This window comes from Crinia signifera, chromosome 11 (genome assembly GCF_055691185.1).
Source record: "Crinia signifera chromosome 11, ASM5569118v1, whole genome shotgun sequence".
Taxonomy (NCBI): Eukaryota; Metazoa; Chordata; class Amphibia; order Anura; family Myobatrachidae; genus Crinia; species Crinia signifera.
The window spans coordinates 75,531,371-75,551,166 of NC_139227.1; the positions used below are offsets into that span (position 1 = coordinate 75,531,371).

Consider the following 19,796-nt stretch of genomic DNA (forward strand, 5'->3'; position numbering starts at 1 on the left):
GTTTTTTCCCTTCATTTAATTATGGACTTGGTACAATATTAGATATTTAATTTAAAGTAATGTATGTTAACATGAATTTCACATATAGGAATACAGATGCAAACCCTTTCATGCTGTTTATAGGACATTTTGGTAGGTTATAAAAAGTAATACAACAAAACGCATTATATCCAGTGTCAAACTTGGACATGAAGGGCCCATCAGGCGAATGTAATGGTTGGCATCTATTGTAGCTTAATGCCATTACAAATGTACTACAGGCGATGTGATTAGTGCCAGAACGGTATGGCCAGTAACTACAGGATTAGCTCAGAGGAATTGGCTTGGTCACTAGAACCCCAGGCAATCCTTTCGATCACTAGCAATCATTTCCCTGCTTAAATTTGCATGAGAATGCATCACTACCAGTTCCTTAAAACACATAAATGAACATGCTCCATTCCTACAATATCAAATAGGCACTATTCAGTTACGCAACAAAATTATTAAACTCAAAAGTGATCAAGGTGCAGGGCAATACTGTGTCTGAAGTCTGAGGGCACATAGAAAACATTGGTGGTAGCTGTAGAAGGACAGAAAGCCGACACAAGAAGGGGGAAGGGCTAATGCACTGCTGTTAACAAGGGAAGGGCAGAGAGCCTGGATCAGACAGAGCTTGAGAGTCCAAACCACGCAGGGATAGAGCAGAGAGACTGAACCAGACAGGGGAAGGGCAGAGAGGCCGGACCAGACAGGGGAAGGGCAGAGAGGCCGGACCAGACAGGGGAAGGGCAGAGAGGCCAGACCAGACAGGGGAAGGGCAGAGAGGCCGGACCAAACAGGGGAAGGGTAGAGAGGCCGGACCAGACATGCGCATGTGCAGGTCTGCCTGGGGAGCTGGGCACAACAGCTCTCCTTATCGCCTGGGGGGGATTAATACATTTGCCCATTATTTAAAAAATGTTATGGCCTCCATCATACATCTGCCCCACTGTGTACATTAAAAGTGTAGTTAGGAGCTTGATGTTACTGTACAATGATGTCTGGCGTTTCCGATTAGCTATAAGTATATTCAGCTTTGTAAAACCCTACAGTGTGTTTTATGTTGTGGTCCCAGTATTCCCACTTCAGTTATCATCATATTACTGTGTGTTTAGCTGTTAAACAATAATTGGTACTTATGTATTATCTGGGCTCCCATGTTAAATGCACCCCATTTTTTCATACCCCTACTATCCAACTACGCATGGAGTTGATATTATATAGTGTGGCGAGCGCGAGGGGACGTGGTCTCATAAGAAAAACGGGAGCCCAGATATTACATAAGTACCCAATAATTTCATAATGTCTCTTACTTTGCTCCACAAGGACCAAGCAGCGTCTCACCACCAGACAAGGAGGAACCTCTCTTCATGGACAGGTACAAGATCAGCCGTGAGTTAGGAGAGGGCGGCTATGGAGTGGTCCTGCTGGCGCGTGATATCTCCACCAAGACGGATGTCGCCATAAAGGTCGTGAACAACGAGGGACTGTCAGAGAGAGAAAAAGAGAAGACAAGGATTGAGACCAGGGCCCTACAATCAACATCTGGGAGCCCCTTCTTAGTACATGGCCTCCTGACCTTCCAGACCGAGAACATCTTGGCATTCGTCATGGACTACGCCAACGGAGGAGACTTATTCGACCTGCTGCAATCAAGAGGGCGTCTTGAGTCTACAGCTGCAACGTAAGATCTATGCATAATCTGGTGTATAACTGTGTGATTGTGTGCAAGACAAAATCCTATAGGAGCTTACAGTCTAGGAAATGAGCAAACACACATACTTACATTCACTGTACAATATATGTTATTCCTTGTTGGACTCCTATCACTTTGGGGTATAGGTATGAAGCAGTGATAAGGAAGTGAGCCAGAAGAGAAGTGGCCCCTGGCAACCAATCAGCACTGAAGTAAAGGTGCGTACACACGGTAAGATATAGTGCACAATCTAGCTAGCTAGTTTTGAATAGCGTGCTAGATAGTGCACTATATCTTCCCGTGTGTACGCACTATCTGACGTACGATGCACGCTCCCACCGGTCGTCTGGCAGGGAGCTGCTCGGGTGAACATGCAACTCAATTCTGGCTAGAAAGCATAAGATGTATAGTGTAGTATAGCTGTGACGTCATATCGTATGTGATATCTTATGCACATTGTACGTTATTATAAGCACAAATCTTATGCTTCTGACCACTGGGACTTTCCTGGGAAATAGTATACAATATCATACGGAACATAAATCGTACCGTGTGTACGCACCTTAACGCCTGTAATTTGCATAGTATGAAATTATACCGAGTAGAAGGATTGGTTGCCATAGACCAATTTTCCTCTGACTCATTGCTCCTCCCTTATCACTGCTCATACAACTACCCCTTTGCCTTTTCCTACTATGACTTTATCCTACCTGTATTTTCTTCTGCCTTTTCTATAGCTCTTAAGGTGGCCATGCGCTTCTTCTTGCAGCAGAGTATGGCCATCCAGTCCCTTCGGCCGGAACCTTCCCAGGCGGTAGGATCGCATGTGATGTATCGCATACGATCCTTTGACATGTGATGTATCACATGCGACCCCGCTCCCCGCAGTGGGTCCGAGTTGGAGGTCGGACATGCAGCAGGTACGACCTTTGATCTGATGCACAGTGGACCGCGTATCGGATCAGATGTCAAACACACCCGATTTGGCCACTTTTACACAATTTCTCAGCCCGATCCGTCAGAATCAGGTGAAAAGTAGCCAAATTCGGACTAGTGTATGGGCACCTTTACACTATTCCCCATCCTACACTGCATCTCTCTATCCTGCCCATACACTACGGCTGATTTGGGATGTTACAATATTGATACATTTCTTCTTTAACAGAGTCTTCGCTGCCGAGATCGTGTCCGGTCTCCAGCACTTCCACAGGATGGGCTTCATCCATCGGTAACTAACTTTCTTTCCTTGTTTAAATAAACATAAAATACAAGGGCTGCATTAGTACTTGTTCTTATTGTGGGAAATAAATCATAGTAGTTACACCCTTATAAACATAACATTACTCTGCGGTGCATTCAGTGCTAATATGTGTACTGAGAAATAAGAGGTATGGTAAGATATTTTACTGCCTGCACAGAAGACCCATGTGCAGAAGAACTGGCACTGATGCCATAATATTTGCTATATTCTGCACAGACACAAACTCCATATTTCTGGGGAAGACATATGGCGTTCCAGTCACCCATGCTCGGTGAGCATAAGGTGCAGCCTGGTGCCCCCTCAGCTTTAGGACCTTGTTCATAGCACACACTGCACCCTGGTCTGGCCATGTGGAACAGGCATTTATCAATTGGGAGATGCACTTTTCTACATTTCCAGATGTATCCTCATATAGCCAGCCTCAATCCGCCATGCTGAGTAAGTGCCAGTGAGACCCCAGGTCCCGTGCAACTCTGCCAGCATCCATCATCTGCCAGCAAATGCCTCTTAGTCACAACATAACACAACTAAGATGTGCCAGGAGACTTTGCCCTAATATGTGTCTGAGGACACATCTGCAGCCTTAGTCACTTACTGTATTATGTATTTCATATACTGTCCATGCAAACAAGTACTTAATGAAGAAATTGTTCCTATTACAGAGACATCAAACCAGAGAACATCCTGCTTCATGACGGCCATATTAAAATCGCCGACTTCGGGCTGGCGTTGGAGAACACACCCAAAACCTCTGGCTACGCTGGAACACGTGGCTACATTGCCCCAGAGGTGAGGCTATAATAAATTAGAGGTCGGCTGTACAGTATAAAGGTGCATGCTACAAACAATAGCGGCTTTATGTTCTAAATGGCATCTAATCATGATCTGCCTTCACTGACAGCCAATCACAGGTGTTTTCCTACACTGGTGGTTTATGAGTGGCTGGCTGGGTAATGCAGAGCCAGGGCAATCCCTTTTATCATTTTGCAGGGGTTGTTCATAGTGAACTTTTGTATCTATGGGGATTTTCCAGGTTTGGTTTATACCTTTGACTCCTTCATTGGCACTCCCGAGAATTTTACGGGTTATGCTCCAGTTCACGCTGAGATCAGTGCTACGCTCGGCTTCAGCAGCTGCCCAGCCTTGCCTCCTTCCCCCGGCTGTGTGCGGTGTGACCTTGTAATGTCATGTCGCACACAGCCAGGTTCAGGGCCGGGCAGCGGCTGATGGAATGCCCAGCGGCACTGCTCGGCTCTGGGTAATACAGTGGGGGGGGTGTTAGGAAGCGCTCTTCCCCCCCAAAAAACACCACTGAAGGGGTTAACTTACACGATATTTTGTATTGAGTAAATAATAACTGGGTCTCATAGTATTATTGTAATAAACCAAGGTACTTGTGACTTATCTGGGCGCCCCAGATGATCACACCTAAAAATCGCGTCAAATCGCATACAATCAGATTGCCTGCGATGTGATTTGACGCGATTTGCCGCAATTTTAATATGTGAAGGCAACCAGATGCCTGTTTCATATGTGAAATGGCCCCCCAGACCCCATTTTTAATTGTATACCCACCCTGATGGCTAAGTGCCCCCCATTGTTAACGCCACCCCACTATCAACACCAACCCAAAGCGTGGCGAGCGTAGCGTGCCCGCGAGGGGCGGCGGTACGCGTCCTCCGACCTTTTCTTACCCCCACTATCCACGTAGGCGTGGAGTCGATGTTATATAGTGTGGCGCGAGGGGACGCGGATACCTGTGAAGCCCGCGAGGGGACGCGTATAGCTGTGAAGGTATCCACGTCCGCTCGCCACGCTTCGGTCTCGGTGGCTCGCTGCGCTCGCCACACTATATAACATCGACTCCACGCCGACGTGGATAGTGGGGGTATGAAAAGGTCGGAGGACGCGTACCGCTGCGCTCGCCACGCTTCGGGTTGGCGTTGATAGTGGGTGCCTTTAACAATGGGGGTCATTTAGCCATCAGGGTGGGTATACAATTAAAAATGGGGTCTGGGGGCCAATTCACATATGAAACAGGCATCTGGGTGCCTGTACATATTAAAATCAATCATATTATCAATCATATTAAAATCAATTCGCATCGCATGCAATACAATAGCATACAATGCAACGCGGTTTTCTCTTCAAGGGAATTTCAAGGGAAATCGCGTCAAATCGCATCAAATCGCATGCTTAGGGTACTGGCATACAATTTCAACATCGGGCGCCCAGATAAGTCACAAGTACCTAAACCAATTATCTTGTGACCTAAGTAAGGCTAATGGAACACACTGCATAAAAGAAAAATATAAATCATTGCCTCTGCCTGTATGTATGAAATAAATCATGTGTCCCAACCAGGGTGCCAGATGTGTCTTTGTCAGTGTAACATCTGATGGCAGGCGTATTGTGCCCAGATCTGCTCTCCTGTTTATAAAGTGTTATTGAGTGAACTGTTACCTTTTATTGACAGATCATCAAGCGAGGGCCATATGATGCGGGAGTGGATTGGTACTCCTTCGGTGTGGTGCTATTCGAGATGACAACAGGAAAATCCCCCGAGGAGTGCCACATCTCGGCTTTGGCGGGCTGTCATCTGTGCCCGAATACAAGAAACATCATTGAAGAGGTGAGTGTCAGACCCACCTTAGCATTCAGCACTAGGTAACAAAGAGGCCATGAACAATGTGTCAGCGTCTGTTATTTATACAGAACCCCCATTCTCTAGTATCAGCCATGTAGTTGTTCTACGAGCGGTCATGTAGCTGTACATGGGGAAGCTATATGTAGTTACATACGTTAGATTACATTACTGGCTCCACCTCCCTGACACAAACAAATAATTGGTGGCTGAAGGAAACTCCAAGCTAGATCAATGCCTGCTGCAGGAGTCACTGTACCACTGACATACACTACTGGTCACGTTATACAGCACCGGCATTTTCCCTGTTTCTATTCAAATGTAAGCAAATCAAGTCCAGTGAATGACCCCCAATGGTACCATGATAAGCAGTAACCTGCTAGAGGTTGGGGGAAAGAATACTAAACTACATAGACACACATCCTCTGATTAGGGGAAAATAATGATTCTTTTCTTTGAGGCTAAAAATCATTTGAGAAATATGTCTCCCAAATATGTGCTGTAAGGAATCAGACTCCAGCTGAACAGAAACTTAGTTGCCCTCATGTTCCTCTTTCCAGCTCCTGTGTGGTGACCCTGAGATGCGTCTGGGTGAGAACGGCAACATCAGAGAACATCCATTCTTCACGGGAATCGATTGGGAGAAGTTAGAACATCTGCAGGACCCATTCACTCCCAGCTGCTCCCTGCAGCCACCACAGTGAAGGTAACATCACTTCCCCAGGCGCAGGAGGTATAACATCATCTCACACAGGAGCAGCCGATACCTCCATCAGTAGCCACAGAACAACTTCCAGCTTCCAGAAGAACACCTGGATTCTCCGTCAGCCCGAATTACACAAGGTGGCAGAACATCGCCCCTCAACTAACAACTACGGTATGTTCTCCAACGCCCATCAAGTACTGGAGACCGAGAGACCGGAACATCAACTCTCTTACTGATTGGGTAAGTACGATCCAACCCATATTATGCGCAATGTTTGGTTTCTGCACATGTGATCACATGGCAGAACAACAAACACCTCTGCTGATTGCAGAGGTGCTTGCGGTGTAGAGCAGCCAGCGATCACAAATGGAGGCAGGGGGTGGAATGCACCTCCTCCTGCATTTGCATTGCTTGAGGATCCCACATGATAAGCTGCTGTGAGCAGCTTATCATGTGCAATCCAAACTGAATCAGGCATTTTCTAAAAATGTATATAAAATATAACATCAATGGCGAGGGTTTGGCTGACTTATCTGGGGAGGACGGAGGCCAGAACTGATGTTATATCTTATATACATTTAAGCTGCAAGGCAAAGTTTCTTTGGTCTCGCAAGCCGACCTACAACTGCAAGCCTGAGAGAGATGAGACTTACTCAGGCTGCAGTCGCAGCGTCACAGCCACCGATGGTCCTGATGTTTTTCTAAACTACAATCGCAGTTTGATATGATCACAAATGGAGGCAGGGGGTGGAATGCACCTCCTCCTGCGTTTGCTTAAGGATTGCACATGATAAACTATTGCAAGCAGCTTATCATATGCAATCCAAACTGAGAGCCTGATTCAGACCTGTTTTCTATGCTGGGAATAAATTGTGTCTACGGCACTTAAAAACAAAAAACCACCCTGAGGGCGGCAAAAGTGTCACAAAGATTGATCTGGAGACCCCAACTAGTTGGCAAGCCGTGCCCTCACCATTTGGAGCAGAGTGCCCACCATTAAATTTTGCGGTCTACATTCACAGCATAAACCAGCAGCCACGGCCAACAAGGTGGAGTCGTCTCTGTAAGATCGCAGCACACAGTGCTCACACAGCTGGAGACCCGACCTCTGTGCCAGTGGGAAGTGCAGCTACTGCAGTCCGGGACCACGGACCAGCTGTCCCCGCTGGGAGCAGAGAGGTACTGGAGCCACCTGTTTTATGGGATCCAGGCAGTGTTCCCCACAGCAATCCATCAGCTGTGCGAGCCCAACCCCCCACAAAGGAGGTACAAGTTGGAACGTGGGCCAGGTCGGGAACGGGGTTACACCACTCACTGAGACCAACGTTATTCTCCAGCAGCATCTAAAGGTTTATTATTGTTGAACCCAGTTGCATTAACTATCATGTGCAAACTGAATTAGGCATCTTCTGAAAATGTATATAAAATAAAATATCAATAGCGAATGATTGGCTGGCTGGCTAGTCTGTGGAGGTTGGAGGCCAGAACTGATGTTATATTTTATATACATTAACATATACGGTAAACCACTTATTTACCGACACCTACTGGTCCGGCACCCCTGTAATCCGGACACATCAGGTGCCAGGGAAGTTAGGATATGGGTGCGAGCTAGGCTGAGTTACGGGTTGTGTCAAACTGCAGCAGCACCCCAGAATGATGCGATCGCATTTTGGTTGTCGGCCTGGGCATAGAGGCAGCTTTTGTGGGGGCGAGGTCCAGGCAACACAGGTTTATGGACCAATTTTATGGCGGCTGCATTAATTCACCCACAGCTGCTGCGAACCAAAACATGGCCTCCTGTACCTGTCTTAGCAGCCAGGGGGCTCCCATGAAAATGCAATGGCATTTCTAAGATACGATTGCAAGTACATTGCAATCGCGGGAGAGACTTTGGTGCTTGTGTAGTTTCACGGCGCCAGTCCCCTTGCGTCTGAGTCCCCTTGCGGGGCTTGCTTCGCTCGCCCACGCTGCGGGCTCGGTGGCTCGCCACCCTATCTTAAATCAACTCCATGCCAACATGGTTAGTGGGGGTATGAACTATCCATGTTGGCATGGATTTAAGTTAGTTTATTTTAGATAGTTTGCCGAGCATAGAAACCAGAAGTAGCACGGCGCCATGTTGGCGCCGTGAAACTACACAAGTACCGAGACTTTTAATCCAGACGTAAGGTGCCGGGGAAGTTAGGATATGGGTGTGAGCTAGGCTGAGTATTTCAGTCAGGCTGAGTTACGTGTAGACTGTTACGATGCTCTCGAGCTAGAATATAACCAATAACAGTCTCCAGTTTTCCCTTAGAGCTCTATACGCCCACCGGTACGTTAGGTGAACATATGGGTAAACTCTTGAACAAAAGGACTTGCATAGTGACCCAGGAAAGTATATGCACAGTAACGTAGATTCCTACAGGCAGGTGTGAAGGCGTAGGACACAGGTAGAGTGGTTCAGATCAGTATTGTGTGATATGACAGATCCACCTTGAATGCAGGATTATTAGGCTGGATGTTAAAACAGGAACACTGAATATCTCTGGCAGGAAGATAAAACTAGTAATGCAGGATAACACTGGCTGGATGGTTAAACAGGAAGACTGGATACCTATGGCAGGAGGATACCAATGGCCAGAAGGTTAATCAGGAGGACTGGATACATAAGGCAGGAGGATACCACTGGCCATATGGTTAAACAGGAGGACTGGATACCTAAGCCAGCAGGATACCACTGGCCGGATGGTTAAACAGGAGGACTGGATACCTATGCAAGAATAAAAATGTCCGGATGGTTGAGCAGGAGGAATGGTGGATACCACTCGCAGGATAGTTAAACAGGAGAAATGGATACCTATGGCAGGAAGATACTACTGGCAGGCTGGTTAGACAGGATGACTGGATACCACTACCTGGATGGTTAAATAGGATTACTGGTTACCGATGGAAGGAGACCACTGGCTGGATGGCTAAACAGGAGGAATGAAGCCTGATAATCTCTTATATATTTAGCCAGATGTGTCAATCATGAGTGTGTATAACGCTGGGCGGAGTTAGTTACCAACTCCCAGCGTTATACACACACCACCCCCCAGCCTAATAGCCTATTAGCGCAGAGAGTTAGTTACGCCCTCCCAGCGTTATACACATACCACCCCCGGGCTAATAGCCTATCAGTGCACCCCCACCAGTGCACCACCCCCCATCATCCAAGCCCACACTGCTGCTCTCTCTAACTCCCCCCTCAGCATCTCTGTCCTCACCCTCTCTGCTCTCACCCACTCTCTAACTCCCCCTCAGCGTCTTTGCCCTCACCCTCTCTAACTCCCCCTTCAGCGTCTATGTCCTCTCCCTCTCTCTAACTCCCCCCTCTGCGACTCTGCCCTCACCCTCTCTCTAACTCCCCCCTCAGCGTCTCTGCCCTCACCCTCTCTCTAACTTCCCCCTCAGCGTCTCCCTGTCCTCTCCTTCTCTCTAACTCCCCCCTCAGCGTCTCTGCCCTCACAGTCTATGTAACTCCCTCCTCAGCGTCTCTGCCCTCACCCTCTCTCGAAATCCCCCCTCAGCGTCTCTGTCCTCTCTCTCTCTCTAACTCCCCCTCTGCGTCTCTGCCCTCACCCTTTCTCTAACTCCCCCCTCAGCGTCTCTGCCCTCAGAGTCTATGTAACTCCCTCCTCAGCGTCTCTACCCTCACCATCTCTCTAACTCCCCCTCAGCGTCTTTGCCCTCACCCTCTCTCTAACTCCCCCCTCAGCGTCTCTGTCCTCTCCCTCTCTCTAACTCCCCCCTCTATGTCTCTGCCCTCACCCTCTCTCTAACTCCCCCCTCAGCTTCTCTGCCCTCACACTCTATCTAACTCCCTCCTCAGCGTCTCTGCCCTCACCCTCTCTCTAACTCCCCCCTCAGCGTCTCCGTCCTCTCCCTCTCTCTAACTCACTCCTCAGCGTTTCTGGTTAAACAGGAGGAATGAAGCCTGATAATCTCTTATATATTTAGCCAGATGTGTCAATCATGTGTGTGTATAACGCTGGGCGGAGTTAGTTACCAACTCCCAGCGTTATACATACACCCCCCCCCCCCCCCAGCCTAATAGCCTATCAGCGCAGAGAGTTAGTTATGCCCTCCCAGCATTATACATATACCACCCCCGGGCTAATAGCCTATCAGTGCACCCCCACTCTCTCCTGCCTTACCGTCGCTCACACCACCCCCCATCATCCATGCCCACACTGCTGCTCTCTCTAACTCCCCCCTCAGCATCTCTGTCCTCACCCTCTCTGCACTCACCCACTCTATAACTCCTCCCTCAGCGTCTCTCTCCTCACCCTCTCTCTAACTCCCCCCTCAGCGTCTTTGCCCTCGCCCTCTCTCTAACTCCCCCTCAGCGTCTTTGCCCTCACCCTCTCTCTCTCTAACTCCCCTCTCAGCCTCGCTGCCCTCACTATTTCTCTAACTCCCCCCTCAGCGTCTCTGTCCTCTCCATCTCTCTAACTCCCCCCTCTGCGTCTCTGCCCTCACCCTCTCTCTAACTCCCCCCTCAGCATCTCTGCCCTCACCCTCTCTCTCTAACTACCCTCTCAGCCTCTCTGCCCTCACAAACTCTCTAACTCCCCCCTCAGTGTCTCTGTCATCACCCGCTCTCTAACTCCCCCCTCAGCCTCTCTGCCCTCACCCTCTCTCTAACTCCCCCCCAGCATCTCTGCCCTCACCCACTCTCTAACTCTCTCTAACTCCCCCCTCCGCATCTCTACCCTCCCTCTCAGCGTCTCTGTTCTCACACTCTCTCTAACTCCCCCTCAGCATCTCTGCCCTCACCCTCTCTCTAACTCCCCTCTCAGCCCTCACTAACTCTCTAACTCCCCCCTCAGCGTCTCTGCCCTCACCATCTCTCTAACTCCCCCTCAGCGTCTTTGCCCTCACCCTCTCTCTAACTCCCCCCTCAGCGTCTTAGTCCTCTCCCTCTCTCTAACTCCCCCCTCTGCGTCTCTGCCCTCACCCTCTCTCTAACTCCCCACCTCAGGGTCTCTGCCCTCACACTCTATCTAAATCCCTCATCAGCGTCTCTGCCCTCACCCTCTCTCTAACTCCCCCCTCAGCGTCTCTACCCTCACCCTCTCTCTAACTCCCCCCTCAGCGTCTCTCTGTCCTCTCCCTCTCTTTAATTCCCCCCTCAGCGTCGCTGCTCTCACAGTCTATGTATCTCCCTCCTCAGCGTCTCTGCCCTCACCCTCTCACTAACTCCCCCCTCAGCGTCTCTGTCCTCTCCCTCTCTCTAACTCCCCCTCAGTGTCTCTGCCCTCACCCTCTCTCTAACTCCCCCCTCAGCATCTCTGCCCTCACCCTCTCTCTCTAACTCCCCTCTCAGCCCTCACTAACTCTCTAACTCCCCCCTCAGCGTCTCTGTCCTCTCCATCTCTCTAACTCCCCCCTCTGCGTCTCTGCCCTCACCCTCTCTCTAACTCCCCCCTCAGCATCTCTGCCCTCACCCTCTCTCTCTAACTCCCCTCTCAGCCTCTCTGCCCTCACAAACTCTCTAACTCCCCCCTCAGCGTCTCTGCCATCACCCGCTCTCTAACTCCCCCCTCAGCCTCTCTGCCCTCACCCTCTCTCTAACTCCCCCCCAGCATCTCTGCCCTCACCCACTCTCTAACTCTCTCTAACTCCCCCCTCAGCATCTCTACCCTCCCTCTCAGCGTCTCTGTTCTCACCCTCTCTCTATCTCCCCCTTAGCGTCTCTGCCCTCACCCTCTCTCTAACTCCCCTCTCAGCCCTCACTAATTCTCTAACTCCCCCCTCAGCGTCTCTGCCCTCACCATCTCTCTAACTCCCCCTCAGCGTCTTTGCCCTCACCCTCTCTCTAACTCCCCCCTCAGCGTCTTAGTCCTCTCCCTCTCTCTAACTCCCCCCTCTGCGTCTCTGCCCTCACCCTCTCTCTAACTCCCCCCTCAGCATTTCTGCCCTCTCCCTCTCTCTAACTCCCCCCTCTGCGTCTCTGCCCTCACCCTCTCTCTAACTCCCCCCCTCAGGGTCTCTGCCCTCACACTCTATCTAACTCCCTCATCAGCGTCTCTGCCCTCACCCTCTCTCTAACTCCCCCCTCAGCGTCTCTGCCCTCACCCTCTCTCTAACTACCCCCTCAGCGTCTCTCTGTCCTCTCCCTCTCTCTCTAACTCCCCCCTCAGCGTCGCTGCCCTCACAGTCTATGTAACTCCCTCCTCAGCGTCTCTGCCCTCACCCTCTCACTAACTCCCCCCTCAGCGTCTCTGTCCTCTCCCTCTCTCTAACTCCCCTCTGCGTCTCTGCCCTCACCCTTCTCTAACTCCCCCCTCAGCGTCTCTGCAATCACAGTCTATGTAACTCCCTCCTCAGCGTCTCTACGCTCACACTTTATGTAACTCCCCTCTCAGTGTCTCTGCCCTCACCCTCTCTCTAACTCCCCCCTCATCGTCTCTGCCCTCACCCTCTCTCTAACTCCACCCTCAGCGGCTCTGCCCTCATCCTCTCTCTAACTCCACCCTCAGCGGCTCTGCCCTCACCCTCTCTCTAACTCCACCCTCAGCGTCTCTGCCCTTACCCTCTCTCTAACTCCCCCCTCAGCGTCTCTGCCCTCAACATCTCTCTAACTCCCCCCTCAGCGTCTCTGCCCTCAACATCTCTCTAACTCCCCCCTCAGCGTCTCTGCCCTCTCTCTATATACTCCCTCAGCGTCTCTGCCCTCACCCTCTCTCTAGCTAATCCCACAACGTTTTTGCCCTCACACTCTATCTAACTCCCCCCTCAGCGTCTCTGCCCTCACCCTCTCTCTCTAACTCTGTTACTAGTGTAGTTTCACGGCGCCAGCATGGCGCCGTGCTACTTCCGGGTTCTACGCTCACCACAAACTATGTTAAAAAAAAAGTAACTTAACTCCATACCAACATGGATGGTTCATACCTCCACTATCCACGTTGGCATGGAGTTGATTTAAAATAGCGTTGCTAATGGCGCCGTAAATGGCGCCGTGAAACTACACAAGTACCATCACTCCTCCCTCAGCCTCTCTGCCCTCACCCACTCTCTAACTCCCCCCTCAGCGTCTCTGCCTTTACCCTCTCTCTAACTCCCCCCTCAACATCTCTGCCCTCACCCTCTCTCTAACTCCCCCCTCAGCATCTCTCTGCCCTCTTCCTCTCTCTAACTCCCCCTCTGCGTCTCTGCCCTCACCCTCTCTCTAACTCCCTCCTCAGCGTCTCTCTCCTCACCCTCTCTCTAACTCCCCCCTCTGCGTCTCTGTCCTCTCCCTCTAACTCCCCTCTCAGCCCTCCCTAACTCTCTAACTCCCCCAACAGCGTCTCTGCCCTCACCCTCTCTCTAACTCCCCCTCAGCGTCTCTGTCCTCTCCCTCTCTCTAACTTTCCCCTCTGCGTCTCTGCCCTCACCCTCTCTCTAACTCCCCCCTCAGCGTCTCTGCCCTCACTCTCTCTCTAACTCCCCCCTCAGCGTCTCTGTCCTCTCGCTCTCACTAACTCCCCCTCAGCATCTCTGCCCTCACCCTCTCTCTAACTCCACCCTCTGCGTCTCTACCCTCACTCTCTAACTACCCCCTTAGCGTCTCTGCCCTCACCCTCTCTCTAACTAATTCCACAACGTCTCTGCCCTCACCTATTCTCTACTCCCCCCCTCAGCGTCTCTGCCCTCACAGTCTATGTAACTCCCTCCTCAGCGTCTCTACCCTCACCCTCTCTGTAACTAATCCCACAAAGTCTCTGCCCTCGCCCTCTCTGTAAGTCCCTCTCAGTGTCTCTGCCCTCACCCTCTCTCTAACTCCCCCCTCAGCGTCTCTGCTCTCACCCTCTCTCTAACTCCCCCCTCAGCGTCTCTGTCCTCTCCCTCTCTCTAACTCCCCCTCTGCGTCTCTGCCCTCACCCTCTCTCTAACTCCCCCTCTGCGTCTCTGCCCTCACCCTCTCTCTAACTCGCCCCTCAGCGTCTCTGGTTAAACAGGAGGAATGAAGCCTGATAATCTCTTATATATTTAGCCAGATGTGTCAATCATGTGTGTGTATAACGCTGGGCGGAGTTAGTTACCAACTCCCAGCGTTATACACCACCACCCCCCCCAGCCTAATAGCCTATCAGCGCAGAGAGTTAGTTACGCCCTCCAAGCGTTATACACATACCACCTCTGGGCTAATAGCCTATCAGTGCACACCCACTCTCTCCCGCCTTACCGTCGCTCACACCACCCCCCATCATCCATGCCCACACTGCTGCTCTCTCTAACTCCCCCCTCAGTGTCTCTGTCCTCACCCTCTCTGCACTCACCCACTCTCACTCCCCCCTCAGCGTCTCTGCCCTCACCCTCTCTCTAACTCCCCCCTCAGCATCTCTGCCCTCACCCTCTCTCTCTCTAACTCCCCTCTCAGCCTCTCTGCCCTCAGTAACTCTCTAACTCCCCCCTCAGTGTCTTTGCCCTCACCCTCTCTCTAACTCCCACCTCAGTGTCTCTGACCTTTCCCTCTCTCTAACTCCCCCCCCCCCCGCGTCTCTGCCCTCACCCTCTCTCTAATTCCCCCCCCCCTCAGGGTCTCTGCCCTCACACTCTATCTAAGTCCCTCCTCAGCATCTCTGCCCTCACCCTCTCTCTAACTCCGCCCTCAGCATCTCTGCCCTCACCCTCTCTCTAACTCCCTCCTCAGCATCTCTCTGTCCTCTCCCTCTCTCTAACTCCTCTCTCAGCGTCTCTGCCCTCACACTCTATCTAACTCCCTCATCAGCGTCTCTGCCCTCACCCTCTCTCTAACTCCGCCCTCAGCGTCTCTGCCCTCACCCTCTCTCTAACGCCCCCTCAGCGTCTCTCTGTCCTCTCCCTCTCTCTAACTCCCACCTCAGCGTCTCTGCCCTCACAGTCTATGTAACTCCCTCCTCAGCGTCTCTGCCCTCACCCTCTATCTAATTCCACCCTCAGCGTCTCTGTCCTCTCCCTCTCTCTAACTCCCCCTCTGCGTCTCTGCCCTCACCCTTTCTCTAACTCCCCCCTCAGCGTCTCTGCCCTCCCAGTCTATGTAACTACCACCTCAGCGTCTCTACCCTCACCCTCTCTGTAACTAATCCCACAACGTCTCTGCCCTCACCCTATCTCTAAGTCCCTCTCAGCGACTCTGCCCTCACCCTCTCTTTTACTCCCCCTCAGCGTCTTTTCCCTCACCCTTTCTCTAACTCCCCCCTCAGCATCTCTGTCCTCTCCCTCTCTTTAACTCCCCCCTCAGCGTCTCTGCCGTCACACTCTATCTAACTCCCCCCTCAGAGTCTCTGCCCTCACCCTCTCTCTCTAACTCCCCCCTCAGCCTCTCTGCCCTCGCCCACTCTCTAACTCCCCCCTTAGTGTCTCTGCCTTTACCCTCTCTCTATCTCCCCCCTCAACGTCTCTGCCCTCACCCTCTCTCTTACTCCCCCCTCACCCTCTCTCTAACTCCCTCGTCAGCGTCTCTGCCCTCACCCTCTTTAACTCCACCCTCAGCGTCTCTGCCCTCACCCTCTCTCTAACTTCACCCTCAGCGTCTCTGCCCTCACTCTCTCTCTAACTACCCCCTTACACCCCTCTGTCCCCATGTATAGCACACTCTAATGCCCAGTCAACCCTTTGTCCCCATGTTTAGCACACCCTAACGCCCAGTCACCCCTCAGTCCCCATGTATAGCACACCCTAATGCCCAGTCACCCTTCTGTCCCCATGTATAGCACACCCTAACGCCCAGTCACCCCTCTGTCCCCAAGTATAGCACACCCTAATGCCCAGTCACCACTCTGTCCCCATGTATAGCACACCCTTATGCCCAGTCACCGCTCTGTCCCCATGTATAGCACACCCTAATGCCCTGTCACCCCTCTGTCCCCATGTATAGCACATCCTAATGGCCAGTCATCCCTCTGTCCCATGTATAGCACACCCTAATGCCCAGTCACCCCTCTGTCCCCATGTATAGCACACCCTAATGCCCAGTCACCCCTCAGTCCCCATGTATAGCACACCCTAATGCCCAGTCACCCCTCTGTCCCCATGTATAGCACACCCTAACGCCCAGTCACCCCTCAGTCCCCATGTATAGCACACCCTAACGCCCAGTCACCCCTCTGTCCCCATGTATAGCACACCCTAATGCCCAGTCACCCCTCTGTCCCCATGTAAAACACACCCTAATGCCCAGTCACCCCTCTGTCCCCATGTACAGCACACCCTAATGCCCAGTCACCCCTCTGTCCCCATGTACAGCACACCCTAACGCCCAGTCACCCCTCTGTCCCCATGTACAGCACACACTAATGCCCAGTCACCCCTCTGTCCCCATGTACAGCACACCCTAATGCCCAGTCACCACTCTGCCCCCATGTATAGCACACCCTAATGCCCAGTCACCCCTCTGTCCCCATGTATAGCACACCAAAATGCCCAGTCACCCCTCTGTCCCCATGTATAGCACACCCTAATGCCCAGTCACCCCTCTGTCCCCATGTATTGCACACCCAAATGCCCAGTCACCCCTCTGTCCCCATGTATAGCACACCCTAATGCCCAGTCATCGCTCTGTCCCCATGTTTAGCACACCCTAATGCCCAGTCACCCCTCTGTCCCCATGTATAGTACACCCTAATGCCCAGTCACCCCTCTGTCCCCTTGTATAGCACACCCTAATGCCCAGTCCCCCCTCTCTCCCTATGTATAGCACACCCTAATGCCAAGTCACCCCTCTGTCCCCATGTATAGCACACCCTAATGCCCAGTCACCCCTCTGTCCCCATGTATAGCACATCCTAATGGCCAGTCATCCCTCTGTCCCATGTATAGCACACCCTAATGCCCAGTCACCCCTCTGTCCCCATGTATAGCACACCCTAATGCCCAGTCACCCCTCTGTCCCCATGTATAACACACCCTAATGCCCAGTCACCCCTCTGTCCCCATGTATAGCACACCATAATGCCCAGTCACCCCTCTGTCCCCATGTATAGCACACCCTAATGCCCAGTCACCCCTCTGTCCCATGTATAGCACACCCTAATGCCCAGTCACCCCTCTGTCCCCATGTATAGCACACCCTAATGCCCAGTCACCCCTCTGTCACCTTGTACAGCACACACCTGAATGCCCAGTCATCCCTCTGTCCCCATGTATAGCACACCCTAATGCCCAGTCATCGCTCTGTCCCCATGGATAGCACACCCTAATGCCCAGTCACCCCTCTGTTCCCATGTATAGCACACCCTAATGCCCAGTCACCCCTCTGTTCCCATGTATAGCACACCCTAATGCCCAGTCACCCCTCTCTCCCTATGTATAGCACACCCTAATGCCCAGTCACCCCTCTGTCCCCATGTATAGCACACCCTAATGCCCAGTCACCCCTCAGTCCCCATGTATAGCACACCCTAATGCCCAGTCACCCCTCTGTCCCCATGTATAGCACACCCTAATGCCCAGTCACCCCTCTGTCCAAATGTAAAGCACACCCTAATGCCCAGTCACCCCTCTGTCCCCATGTACAGCACACCCTAATGCCCAGTCACCCCTCTGTCCCCATGTACAGCACACCCTAATGCCCAGTCACCCCTCAGTCCCCATGTATAGCACACCCTAATGCCCAGTCACCCCTCTGTCCCCATGTATAGCACACCCTAACGCCCAGTCACCCCTCAGTCCCCATGTATAGCACACCCTAACGCCGAGTCACCCCTCAGTCCCCATGTATAGCACACCCTAATGCCCAGTCACCCCTCTGTCCCCATGTATAGCACACCCTAATGCCCAGTCACCCCTCTGTCCCCATGTATAGCACACCCTAATGCCCAGTCACCCCTCTGTCCCCATGTATTGCAAACCCTAATGCCCAGTCACCCCTCTGTCCCCATGTATAGAACACCCTAATGCCCAGTCATCGCTCTGTCCCCATGTATAGCACACCCTAATGCCCAGTCACCCCTCTGTCCCCATGTATAGCACACCCTAATGCCCAGTCACCCCTCTGTCCCTATGTATAGCACACCCTAATGCCCAGTCATCCCTCTGTCCCCATGTATAGCACACCCTAATGCCCAGTCACCCCTCTGTCCCCATGTATAGCACATCCTAATGGCCAGTCATCCCTCTGTCCCATGTATAGCACACCCTAATGCCCAGTCACCCCTCTGTCCCCATGTATAGCACACCCTAATGCCCAGTCACCCCTCTGTCCCCATGTATAGCACACCATAATGCCCAGTCACCCCTCTGTCCCCATGTATAGCACACCCTAATGCCCAGTCACCCCTCTGTCCCATGTATAGCACACCCTAATGCCCAGTCACCCCTCTGTCCCCATGTATAGCACACCCTAATGCCCAGTCACCCCTCTGTCACCTTGTACAGCACACACCTGAATGCCCAGTCATCCCTCTGTCCCCATGTATAGCACACCCTAATGCCCAGTCACCCCTCTGTCCCCATGTATAGCACACCCTAATGCCCAGTCACCCCTCTGTCCCTATGTATAGCACACCCTAATGCCCAGTCACCCCTCTGTCCCCATGTATAGCACACCATAATGCCCAGTCACCCCTCTGTCCTCATGTATAGCACACCCTAATGCCCAGTCACCCCTCTGTCCCATGTATAGCACACCCTAATGCCCAGTCACCCCTCTGTCCCCATGTATAGCACACCCTAATGCCCAGTCACCCCTCTGTCCCCATGTATAGCACACCCTAATGCCCAGTCACCCCTCTGTCCCCACGTATAGCACACCCTATGCCCAGTCACCCCTCTGTCCCCACGTATAGCACACCCTAATGCCCAGTCACCCCTCTGTCCCCACGTATAGCACACTCTAATGCCCAGTCACCCCTCTGTCCCCACGTATAGCACACCCTAATGCCCAGTCACCCCTCTGTCCCCACGTATAGCACACCCTAATGCCCAGTCACCCCTCTGTCCCCACGTATAGCACACCCTAATGCCCAGTCACCCCTCTGTCCCCACGTATAGCACACCCTAATGCCCAGTCACCCCTCTGTCCCCACATATAGCACACCCTAATGCCCAGTCACCCCTCTGTCCCCACGTATAGCACATCCTAATGCCCAGTCACCCCTCTGTCCCCACGTATAGCACACCCTAATGCCCAGTCACCCCTCTGTCCCCACGTATAGCACACCCTAATGCCCAGTCACCCCTCTGTCCCCATGTATAGCACACCCTAATGCCCAGTCACCCCTCTGTCACCTTGTACAGCACACACCTTAATGCCCAGTCACCCCTCTGTCCCCATGTATTGAACACCCTAATGCCCAGTCACCCCTCAGTCCCCATGTATAGCACACCCTAATGCCCAGTCACCCCTCTGTCCCCATGTATAGCACACCCTAACGCCCAGTCACCCCTCAGTCCCCATGTATAGCACACCCTAATGCCCAGTCACCCCTCTGTCCCCATGTATAGCACACCCTAATGCCCAGTCACCCCTCTGTCC

At 52.1% G+C, this 19,796-nt stretch overlaps 1 long non-coding RNA gene across 3 annotated transcripts in view; it reads right to left on the reverse strand.

Annotated features, from left to right (window-relative positions):
• Positions 1-19,796, reverse strand: part of LOC146045884 (uncharacterized) — a 191,004-nt gene that overhangs the window by 71,307 nt on the left and 99,901 nt on the right. For all 3 annotated transcript variants that reach the window (XR_014465657.1, XR_014465656.1, XR_014465655.1), the window contains 2 exons: positions 5,442-5,577; positions 1,335-2,962 (listed from right to left, as the gene is read on the reverse strand). This is a non-coding gene — a long non-coding RNA (uncharacterized LOC146045884). The remainder of the gene's footprint in view (positions 1-1,334; positions 2,963-5,441; positions 5,578-19,796) is intronic.